Raw genomic sequence first — 12,430 nt, forward strand, 5'->3', positions numbered from 1 at the left:
CCATATAGTATGTACAGACCATTGGCATCGTAAGAAAAATTCATTGGTATTTATAACCAAAAAATATTTACATTCTTTCCATAAGTTGACATTCTGGTCTATATATTTCAGAACGAAGCTAACATTTACAGAACACCAATTACTGAGCACATTTACTCTTTAAAATAGCCCTATTTATTTAATTCTTATATCTTCATTTCACTTCAGAGGTAGCATTTAATTTTCATGAAAATTCTGAAGTTATTTAATATTCTGCCTATTTTTACAAGTGCAGAAATCAAGGCTCCACGGGGCTCAGGGTCACAAATGATTTAAGTGGTGGGACTGGGATTTAAACCCAAGACACCCCAAGTCAAAAGTAAATTATTTTTCTCTTTTCTCTAGATGCCATTGCCTAGGTCAGTGCTCTGGCCTATCATCTGAATGTTTGTATCCTCCTAAAATTTATATGTTGAAATCCTCACTCCCATATGTGATGCTGTTAGGAACTGGGGGCCCTTGGGAGGTGATTGGGTCGTGAAGGCAGGCCCTCGTGAATGATCAGCGTTCTTATGAGAGCTGCCCCCAAAAGCTCCCTCACCTCTTCTGCTATGTGAGGACACAGCAAGAAGGCACCATTTATGAACAAGGAAGTTGCCTTTACCAGACACCAAATCTGCTAGCACTTTGATCTTGGACTTCCCAGACTCCAGAAATGTGAGGAATAACATTGCTATTACCTGTAAGTCACCCAGTTGTGGTATTTTGTTACAGCTGCCTGAACAGACTAAAGTAAGCAGTGATTCTCTCTTTTTTTTCCCCCACATTTCAAACCTAAGAGGGCGTCTGAATTCTGGAACCCTATCCTTAACTCCCTTCCCTTCCATTCTCAACACACATCTACCATTCCACTTCCAAAATCCAAAGAGTATCAGGATCTCTGGGCTATCAAGAAGATTGAGAATATGACAAAATCCGTGTTAGCTCATTTATTTTAGAAACTTTTCTTTGTGTGTGGTGTGTTTTAAAATCTGAGTAATGGTTTAATAAATCCAGAATTGGAATAAGTAGAAGCGTAAGCAAATCTAGGATGTTTTCCTCTTAATAAGTTACTCCTTTGGGGTCTGAAGCTTATATAATTTTAGAAGCTTTTTAAAATAAAAAGAAGACAAGAATATTTATCAAAATTAGGTTTGAGTGAGTGCTGATTTAAAGTGAGAAAAGAAATTGCTACCAATTACACATTTTAAAAATATTTAACTGCCACAAGAATCACAAAATTAAAAAAATATATATATTTTTGGTACTTAATTGCCCTGACACCCCTATAGAATTATGCCTTCATTTTTTTGGCTCTGTATTCTTGGGTCACGACTTCATATAACAAAGATTTTTGTAGTATTTTCTATCAAGAGGGTACATATAAAGATAGATTAGTCTTTCCAGTAGCATGGTTGATCAAACTTGTTTTTCATTAAGAATTTGGAAAAGTTTCTGTGAGCTTCATAACTCATTATTTGTACTATCACATAAATGCTTGGGATTATAGTCAGTTTTAGGAGATTTCCATCAAATTTTTATCATATGTGAACTCTAAGATTTCAGAGTATTTCTAATTTGTTTTCTTTGTTGTTACTGTTCAATGACTAATCTTTTTTTCTCTTTGAATTTAATGAATTTACATCAAAAAATTAGGTAGTCATTTTGCATTTAAGGAATAAAAATCTTTAAAAAAAATACAAAGAATGAAAGGATTTTAGCCAAGTTTACACTTCTTTTTGCTATAATTTTTAACAACAATTCATCTCATCATAACTTAATGCAATGTGCAAGTGCAGCGCCCATTACAATCATTTAACTAAATTTAAGGAAGTACGTTGTTAATAGTGGCCCTCAGAGGAAACAGATTTATCTTCTTTTAAAAACTCTATGGTATATAAACATTACATAATAATGCTACTCAACCACCTCTTGCCTCAAGAATCATTACCCGGCCAGGCCCAGTGGCTCACGCCTGTAATCCCAGCACTTTGGGAGGCTGAGGCGGGCAGATCACGAGGTCAGCAGTTCGAGACCAGCCTGACCAACATGGTGAAACCCCGTCTCTACTAAAAATACAAAAATTAGCCAGATGTGGTTGTGGATGCCTGTAATCCCAGCTACTGGGGAGGCTGAGGCAGGAGAATCACTTGAACCTGGGAGGTGGAGGTTGCAGTGAGCTGAGATCCAGCCTGGGCAACAGAGCAAGACTCCAGTCTCAAAAAAGAACAAAACAAAACAATAAAACACAAATACTTTAATGGTTTTAAAGCAAAGTCTGTTAGACTCTAGATAGCTAAAACTATACTCGTGAGTTCAAACTTACAGAAAAGTACCTCTTAATAAAATATCTTTTGATATAGGTAGGTTTTTGTTTTTTTGTTTTTTGTTTTTTTTGTTTTTTGTTTTTTGTTTTTTTTTGAGAGGGAGTCTGGCTCTGTTGCCCAGGCTGGAGTGCAATGGCACTATCTCGGCTCACTGCAAGCTCCACCTCCCGGGTTCATGCCATTCTCCTGCCTCAGCTTCCCAAGTAGCTGGACTACAGGCACCTGCCACTATGCCCGGCTAATTCTTTGTATTTTTTAGTAGGTACAGGTTTCACCGTGTTAGCCAGGATGGTCTCGATCTCCTGACCTTGTGATCCCCCCGCCTCAGCCTCCCAAAGTGCAGGATTACAGGTGTTAGCCACTGCGCCCGGCCTTTTTTTTTTTTTTTTTGAGATAGTCTCACTCTGTCACCCAGGCTGGAGTGCAGTGATGTGATCTCGGCTCCACCTCCAGGTTAACACCCATTCTCCTGCCTCAGCCTCCTGAGTAGCTGGGACTACAGGCGCCCATCACCACGCCCGGTTAATTTTTTTTGTATTTTTAGTAGAGACAGGGTTTCACCATGTTAGCCAGGATGGTCTGGAGCTCCTGACCTCGTGATCCACCCGCCTTGGCCTTCCAAAGTGCTGGGATTACAGGTGTGAGGCACCACGCCCGGAAAGTAGTTCTTTTAAGTAGTTCTTAATATCCTCCCTCCCCATGCCCCTATCCTAAATCTTATATTGTTCTTACAAAACTTTCGTCAAGAGTAAAAATATATCCAGGCAGATGTATATGTCATACAATAGCAAGAACAGTAAAACCCAACTAATGACTTTGGGTTTTAAAAATAGAAGACGATTAAAATGTACTCAAAGGTACATTAAGAAAAGCTTTCACGGGGGTAATATTGAAACAGTCACAAAGGTTAAGAAAATAGTGATATTGCCCAGGCGCGGTGGCTCACGCCTGTAATCCCAGCACTTTGGGAGACCAAGGTGGGAGGATCACCTGAGGTTGGGAGTTCGATACCAGCCTGACCAACGTAGAGAAACCCCATCTTTACTAAAAATACAAAATTAGCTGGGTGTGGTGGCACATGACTGTAATCCCAGCTACTAGGGAGGCTGAGGCAGGAGAATCGCTTGAACCTGGGAGGCGGAGGTTGTGGTGAGCCGAGATCGCATCATTGCACTCCACACTGGGTAACAAGAATGAAATCCGTCTCAAAAAGAAGAAAGAAAATCGTGATATCAAAGTACAAATGGCTGCAATATTAAAATAGACAAAACTACTATGCAAAAGCTTCTTTTAAAATGAAAAATAAAGAACACAACACATGAGTCAGGGTGGTTTTCCTGTTCTACTCATGAATTTTAGTCTTTATAAGGTTGCTTAGGTTGACATCTAGAAGGGTTTCTTATCGGATCTGATGGTCTCATTCTAACTTCGTAGGGTGGGTCTTCCCCAGGGAACTTCTGATCTTGGTTATTGTACAATTTCAAAGTAGTGCAATATCGCCATGATGTGCTGGGGCATGAAGATGTATCCTGAGTACCAATGGAAACCAACGTGGAATTGAACACCGTCTGCTCCCCAGGCTGCAGCACGTAGAGCATTGTGACCAGCAGGTATTGATAGTAGAACCAGGACATCTACTTCCAGGCTCACACCAGCACCATCCCTGCCAGGTGCCTCCTGCGATGAGGTGGCATTTCAGTCTCTCAATGACTAATCTTAAATATGCTTTGAATTGATGGCACTCACTATTAACTAATTTGTGGTCAACGTCCTCTTTCTAATGGTGTATTATGGTTTTTATATTATCTTTGTCAATATAAACATTCCTGTCTAATTATAAATTTAAATATTTAAAAAATATATTCATATAATGCATTCTTTTTATTGATTAGATCATTAAATAATATAAAAGTCTATTATTTCTATTAGCAATTTCTCTTCCTTTTAATGATTTACTAATTTTGAATGATCCTTTTTTTTTTTTTTTTTTTTTGGAGACAGAGTCTCACTCTGTCGCCCAGGCTGGAATGCAATGGTGTGATCTTGGCTCACTGCAACCTCTGCCTTCCAGGTTCAAGCGATTCTCCTGCCTCGGCCTCCTGTGTAGCTGGGATTATAGGTGTGTGGCACCATACCCAGCTAATTTTTGTATTTTTAGTAGAGAGGAGATTTCACCATATTGGTTAGGCTGATCTCGAACTCCTGACCTCATGACCTGTCCCCCTCGGCCTCCCAAAGTGCTGGGATTAGAGGCCTGAGCCACTGCGCCCAGCTGGAAATGATACTTTTTTTAAAAAATATTTTTTAGAGACAGGGTCTCACTCTGTTGCCCAAGCTGGAGAACAGTAGAAAAATCATAGCTCACTCTAGTTTTAAATTCACAGGCTCAAGTGATCCTCCTGTCTCAGCCTCCTGAGTAGCTGAGACTACAGGCACACACCACAGTGCCAGGCTAATTTTGAAATTTTTGGTAGAGATAGAATCTCACTATGTTGCCCAGGCTGGTCTCAAACTCCTGGCCTCAAGCAATCCTCCTGCCTCAGCCTCCCAAAGTGTAAGAATTACAGGCATGAGCCACCACACCTAACTGTTTTTTTGTTACAGTTTACTTCTAAATATCAGAATTATTTCTTTTTCTTTTTTTTATTTTTGAGATGGAGTTTCACTCTTATTGCCCAGGCTGGAGTGCAATGGTGCGATCTCGGCTCACCGCAACCTCCGCCTCCCAGGTTCAAGTGATTCTCCTGCCTCAGCCTCCTGAGTAGCTGGGATTACAGGCATGCACCACCACGCCCGGCTTATTTTGTATTTTTAGTAGAGATGGGGTTTCTCCATGTTGAGGCTTGTCTCAAACTTCTGACCTCAGGTGATCTGCCCACGTTGGCCTCCCAAACTGCTGGGATTACAGGCATGAGCCACTGCGACTGGCCTTAGATATCAAAATTATTTCTATTGACTTTATATGTAAATCTATGAAAAATAGTTTTATTGTATGGCACAAAAACATAGCCGCGTACACTGCATCTGTATGTGCATTCCCAGTAGGAGAGAACTTCCTTTCAATTAGGTGTCAGTAGAAACTAAATCCTCTGCTACAACTGATTGGAAAGAATTTTCCACAGACAGCTTCCGGTTCCAATCCATTTCAAACCTTGCAATTCCTCTACTAGGGTCTCGATGTATTCATATTGTGATTTCACCTGTAGATCTGCCCCTTTATGTTATGACACCTGGTGAGTTTCCACAGTGGGCTGTTGGGATCTTCCTGAAAGCCATTCCTGTAACAGCATTCAACCTGAAAGAATGTATCTCCAATTCTACTTGCCTTAGCTGCCCCCCTCCCCAAAATGCCTGCAGCCCCTCGAATGCCACTTGATATAAGGAGAAGTTGGAGTACAAAGAGACAGCAGTCTCACCTATTGTGACTACAATATCCCACTTGTACAAGTTTTGCCAAAACATATGGCAAGTAAATACATTGCTAGGGTTCCTCCTAGCAAATTGAGGGGCGGTGAAGCTTGAGCTTCATGATAAATCCACCTCTAGAGTTTGGGGAGGGAATTACTACTTGGAGAACAAGAGACAGGTGGGCCAGTGGAGAGTGAAGATGCAATCTGGTTCTGCTATGTGGCTCAAATACTGTGACTCTCTACCCTTAGAACATCGGAGTCTTCCAACTCCTTGACATGGGATCTAGTGTGGGAACTCAATCAGGGCCTGTCTTAGACTGAATGAAGTAAGAAAAAAAAAATCTTTCCCATCGTTTGTTCATTTTCTTGCCCCTTTCACTTCTTCAGGGTTCACTTTTCCTTTTATCTCTTTCAGTTGTATAGTGCCCTCTGGAGATTTTCCTTCCTTCCTATAAAAGTTTGCTCTTGGTAAAGGCTCAGATATTTGCCATTCATTCATTCATTCACAAATGTTTATTTTGCCTATACAAAAGATTAGGCACCATTTTAGGCACTTAGTCATTTACTAGGGATAAAGCAGTGAAAAAGACAAAAACATCTCTGCCTCACAAAAGTTATAGTCTGGAGATACTGCGACAGAAAGTAAGCCAGTGTTCATGTTAGCATGGCCAAGGTTTTAGTACCATATTAGTGTTCCCATGGAAATTTGCATTTGAGGTCATTTATCTCTTGTTAAAGGAGTGTCTTTATTTCAGAGTTAACATAATTTCAGTCAGCAGGCATTTGGGGAAGTATTTCAGATGGGGAAGGAATACTTTCCCAATTCCTTGGAGCTTTCCATTTTTATTATGTACAAAACTGGTCTTGGTGTACACAAATTAGGCTGGCCATCCTCCAACCCACGCCGCTCCATTTGAAACTGTATTATTATTGTTAGAACCTCTAGAACAGTCTCTAGTCTCTTGACCAGGGCATCCTGAGGACTGTTTTAAACTGTACACTATGTTGTATCTACTTATTTTCTTCAAAAGGTCCCATGTTAAGGTTAAGTATGACCATGGTAGATCTCTGTTTCTAATAATTTAGATCATTTTTCTTGGTCTTATTCAAACTACTCCACATGATGACAGTGTCTTAGGCTTAGTGCTAAACATTTCATAATACAGTCATTCACACTTTAGAGGAAGTCCTCTTACTTCTATTACAATGCAGTTGCTCATCTTTTCACCCATTTGTCAATATTACGTTCTTTCTTTGTAAAGGCAATTTTTAAAATTTTCATTATTAGCACTAGGTGGAAGTTCTTCATTATTGGCAACTTGTATTAATTACGATTTCTTGATGTGTATGCAACAGAAAATTTAAACTGGCTTCTAAAGTAAGATAATAGATGGCTCACAAAGCTGAAGTCCAGAGGCATTTCAGGCTTTAAGGTTGATGGATTCACGTGCTGTGGCTCCATTTCCTGGCAGTTCTCTTAGCTCATCCCTTTCCCAACTCACAGCTTCATCCTCAGCCAGGCAGCTGTAGTAAATGGCCTCACATCCATGGATGGCAATGTTCAGGCTGTTCCCACAGCAGTCCCTGATGAACAAGGACACTTTCCCCAGAGGCTCCTAGAAAACCTTTCCTTTTGCCTCATTGGCCCAAAGTATCACATATCACATGATCATTTCTGTTCTTTTTCTTTTCTTTTTCACATGATCATTTCCGAACCAACCACTGACAAAGCATTGAGATGACCAAATTAGGCCATCCCCTGGAATACAGTCTAGGTGGGAAGAAGGGCTCGAGACAGATTCTCCTGAGGCACATGGGCTTCCTGGGGGAGTAAAATGACAGACACAATCAGACTCCTCATAAGAAGGAGTAATGGAAACAGATCCTAGGCATCCTTTTACTTTAGAAGTCATTCTAGTTGCCTCAGTGATATTTTGTTAATTTCTGAACTTATTTCTGCAGCCTCCAGGTAATAAGACAAGTCTCATGCCAATCAATAACCATGAAAAAGAAGTTAAAATTATGTTCAGTATCTTCTGCCTAAGAAAATGAGCCTGAATATAGTATGTAGGTGACTAAATGAATAATTTGTCTAAGCTAAGGGAGTTAAATTTTAGATACTGAAAACATTCCACAGGCCTTAGCTGCCAAACTTCCCGCTGAAAGGCCTGAGTGATTTTACTGCGTATACTTTCCATACAGAAGGAGCCTTTGCCAATCCCGTCCCAAGGTGTACATGAGAGGGTCACAGTTATTGGGTTTAACATGCATCTTGAGGTGTTTTGGACAGCTGAGGTGCTTGGTCATACTGTCATTCTCTGCTCTCTGCCTTCAGAGGCATTTTCTTTCTTGAGGTAAACCTCAGAGGGCTCTTAAAGTTTCAAGGAGATTTGGTGTTCCCCCTCTCTTTTCTTTGAGAGGGAGGACAGAAATAGGGTATACAGAAATCCTTAACTTTATGTAAATGACCCACCTTTCTTTCTTTCCCTGGAGTGTTATGAAAATAAGAGTTCTAAAAACATTTTTCAAACTGCTCCCTTGAGATGTGAAGAAAAGTGCTATCAGTCCCGTGGGTTTTCTACAAAAGCTTTTAAATCGGAGGAGGGAGGAAGGAAAAGCAAAACACATGCCTCCAGCATTTTTCAGATAGCTTGGAATTTAAAAAATATATATCGTTATAGAAATTGTTTTGGTTTTTCACCATCAGCTAGTTCACAGACTGGGCCTGTTGCTGGCTGTTGACTTAAGAGGAGCATCTCCTGGGAAAAGGTTAGCACATCAGAGTGGTGTTTGTTAAAACTGACAGCTTGATAAACTAGGTTTGTATTTACTCTGTCATTACCGAGGATACTTTTAACATCCTTTTGATGTGCTAATAGTCCTTCCTGTGGAAAATTATGCAAACAAACAAACTATTAATTAGATCAAGAGCAGCAGTCTCTGTAGAACTACAACATGCAGATTTGCTGATGTGGATGGACTTGAGCCAGGCAGTGGCCTTTAGCTGCAAGGGATGCTCTCAGAGGCCAGCTCTCTGTGCTCGTCTGTACACCTCCCGGTAAGGACTACAGGTCCACTCACCCATTACAGATTTCAGAGACCTCCATCCTTCAGGGTGGGGCCAAGGGAGGGGTGCTCTGGATACATTGTTCCAATTCACCTGGGAAGATCAACTGCAGATGGCACTTGAGGAACATGAGGGACTTAGGAAGGCAATGTAGAATTTTCCAAAGATCTTATGAATTCCTAAATGGTCATAAGAGCTTTTGTATGGGTTACAGCTTTCTACAGAGGTCAAAAAAGTTTTATTGGAATGAAAAACCAAGAGCCACAAAGATTATGTGGCATGCTGCAGCCCAAGTCTTGGCTGGCTGAGTGCACTTCACTGGTCAACATCTTATGGTCATATGAGCTACCATCTGTAAGGGTAGAGTAACCATTACTGTTACTGGGTGACTGACGCTAATTTTGGCCCAAGTTGGGCCCAACAGTATGTATGCTGATGCTCGAGTCACACTGGGAGGGACTATGCTAGTCCTTGGTCCCAGGTGTGCTCCAGTTTTATCCACAGCCCCAGTCAGCCCTGACTCTCACTGATGCTTTATTGCACTGGCAGTTTCCATCTCGCTGGCTGCCTGCTCTTCCTGTTGGGTGACTTTCAGCAGCACAGCTGCTGACAAACATTGTGTCACATGCTTTTTTTTTTTTCTCTTTAGCTCTAGGTTTTATTCTCCCTCCCAAGTCATCCCTGCTTGCTTTTTCTTCTGCCCAAGCTTTCAATTGTTCAGGTAAGTCTTCTTCTCTCTTTGCAAAGTTAACATTGTAATGTGTAGAGTAACACTTAGTGAAATTTTAGGGAGGAAAGGGAGAAAAAGTGCTTTCCCACAGAAAACCTTACGACTCCCAAGTCTGGAGCGGTCTGACCCCCGGGTAAAGTTCTGTCTCCTTCTCTTTCTACTCCATTCCAAGCATGATCCAGCTATATACATTGATGGAAAAAGGCTCCTTTCTCTTTCCATGGGGTATGATTATAAAAATGCCATGGAGACTTTCTCTCCAACCCCAAGCCATCTTGTTACCTTGAGAAAGTCTTAAAATGCCACCACTTGAGATGCATTCCTTTGGCCTGAATAAGACTTTTATCTGGTTAAAATGAATTTTGTAAAGATGGGTCACTTTGGTGTGAGTGAGTCATCTGGGTCCCACAAGAAGAAAGCGCTGAAGAAGTAAAGGATGTCAGGAGAGCACATTTTGAATAAGTTCTGGAGTGTGGCAAGAGTGGGGATGAGACTGGGGGAAGTGGACGGCACAGGAGGGAAGGATGTGTTCTCTGTTGATAAGTCTCATCTGCCTCCCACCTTTGCCGAGAGTCCACCCTTGATACATTGGCTTCCAAGACCAAGCAGGGCCCTGAGACTCACAGGAGGGGCAGGACTCACCCTGGGTCCTGATGACCTCAAGACCTCAGTAGGATTCTTGGATTCTGCAAAGTAATTAGTTAACTCAATGAAAACATACTGGGCTCTCTGCTTTGGGGATTTTATTTTATTTTTTAAATTTTAGTTCTTTGTTGAACTGACAATTATTTCTTGGAACCGGCTAAGTATGTCACTGAGCAGCCTGGCTGCTTTGCTGAAGAATCACAAATGAATGACATGACCAGTTCTTTTGTTCGCGTGTAACCACAGCCTTGAAAAACCAGGCTCTCTTAATGTATCAGCAGGGCCTCTGAGAATATGGCCTAGTCCTAATTTTTTCATCTGCAAATGAAGATCATAGTAACTGCTACCTTGTAAAGTTCTTTTTTGTTGTTGTTGAGACAAGGTCTTACTCTGTCATCCCGGCTACAGCACAGTGGTATGAACATGGCTAAATGCAGCTTCAACCTCCCATGCTCAATCAGCCCTCCCACCTCAGCCTCCTGAGTAACTGGGACCATAGGCATGTGCCACCACATCTGACTAATTTTTTTTTTTTTTTGAGACAGCGTTTCACTCTTGTAGCCCAGGTTGGAGTGCAGTGGCACAATCTCGGCTCACTGAAATCTCTGCCTTCCCGGTTCAAGCAATTCTCCTGCTTCAGCCTCCCAAGGAGCTGGGATTACAGGCACCCACCACCATGCCCAGCTAATTTTTTGTATTTTTAGTAGAGATGGGGTTTCACCATGTTCGCCAGGCTGGTCTTGAACACCTAACCTCGGGTGATCCACCCACCTCGGCCTCCCAAAGTCCTGGGATTACAGTAGTGAGCCTCCATGCCCAGCCCATCCGACTAATTTTTAATTTTTTGTAGAGATAGGGTCTCCCTATTTTGCCCAGGCTGGTCTCAAATGCCTGGGTTCTATCCTCCCACCTCAGCCTTCCAAAGTTGGGATGACAGGGGCAAGCCGCTGTGCCCGTTCATAAAGTTCTTTAAGGATGAATGATAGTGCATATGAAGGGCCTACACAATGCCCAATGCCTGGCAAATACTGAGCACCGGATAGATGCCAGTTGTTATATTTAATATTAGCGTAAGACCAACATACCAGTTATTTAATAACTAGTATCTTGACAATCAGGAAGACTTACAGCATCTTCCCAAGAAGCCTAATTTATTCCCAGAGAGTAGTATCTAGGGAGGAAGACACATCTGCAGCCTTTGTTACCCCACTAGATATAAGAGTAAGGGAAAGAGGAGAAAGTTCCTTTCCCCAGTGTCCTGCAAACTACCATTGTACATGCAGAAAGCTGCATCCACACTGAGCATGGCTGTCTAGGGGAAGGAGCAAGGACTAGGGACTTTGGAGAAGTCTGAGCCTGATTGAATTCTAGTCCACTGCTCTCAGGAACATGATTTGTGTCCTCAGTGCACACATAAGCATATGGCTTCAGCACATGCACACTCACACACACACCCACTTACAGGTTCGAACATCATCGCACTGGTTGTATTTTTCCTTGTCTTCCTTCTCGTCTCTTGCATCCTTTTCAGTCCATTCAGGCATAATTATTATTGCTCTGCTGGCTTGGTTCTGCAGCTCTCTAGAGTGGAGCAGATGTCGACAGCTCTGAAAGATTCCATGCTATTACACAGCAGAACAAATGAGTATGTCAGAAAAGGCTCTTCAGTCTAACAAGAAAACAGAGGAAAGAGACAAAAAGAATAAAGCCTTTGGAGACCAGCAGACTCGGTCTGATTAGATCTTATGCTAACATGATGCCCACTCTGCGTACTAAGAGTGATTTAATATGTTTAAATGATACAGGGGAAATATGTCTAGGGGAAAAGAAAACACAGAGAAAAGAGAATTTCCTCCCTGGCAGGCATGATTAAGATGGTGTGGGCTTCCTTGAAAATGCGACTGCAGCATGAGACTGTTGAGTGCAGGCCCAAGCATATTTACTTACAATGCCTGACATTGTCTCATTATACTGGGCAGTGCCGGCTTTCTCCACCACTGGGTGAGTGATAGGAGCTGTTCAGATGGATTAGCTGGCTAGGTGCATAACAGAATGTCAGCCTCACTGCCAGGTCATTGTTTCTTCCCTTAATGCGGGAAACTATAATTTATAAACATCTTATATATGGGGCCACAAGTCCACAAATCCTAATTATCCTAAACAAAGATTTAAATATTCTAGAATTTTGAAAGAGAGAAGACGGAGGTCTTTCAGCAATCAAAGTGGATGAACC

The 12,430-nt window shown here is 41.7% G+C and overlaps 1 pseudogene; it reads right to left on the minus strand.

Annotated features, from left to right (window-relative positions):
- Positions 1-3,724: 3,724 nt before the first annotated feature.
- On the minus strand, positions 3,725-4,009 carry LOC112426187 (serine palmitoyltransferase small subunit A pseudogene; annotated as a pseudogene).
- Positions 4,010-12,430: the final 8,421 nt, after the last annotated feature.

This window comes from Macaca nemestrina, chromosome 1 (assembly GCF_043159975.1).
Source record: "Macaca nemestrina isolate mMacNem1 chromosome 1, mMacNem.hap1, whole genome shotgun sequence".
Lineage (NCBI taxonomy): Eukaryota > Metazoa > Chordata > Mammalia > Primates > Cercopithecidae > Macaca > Macaca nemestrina.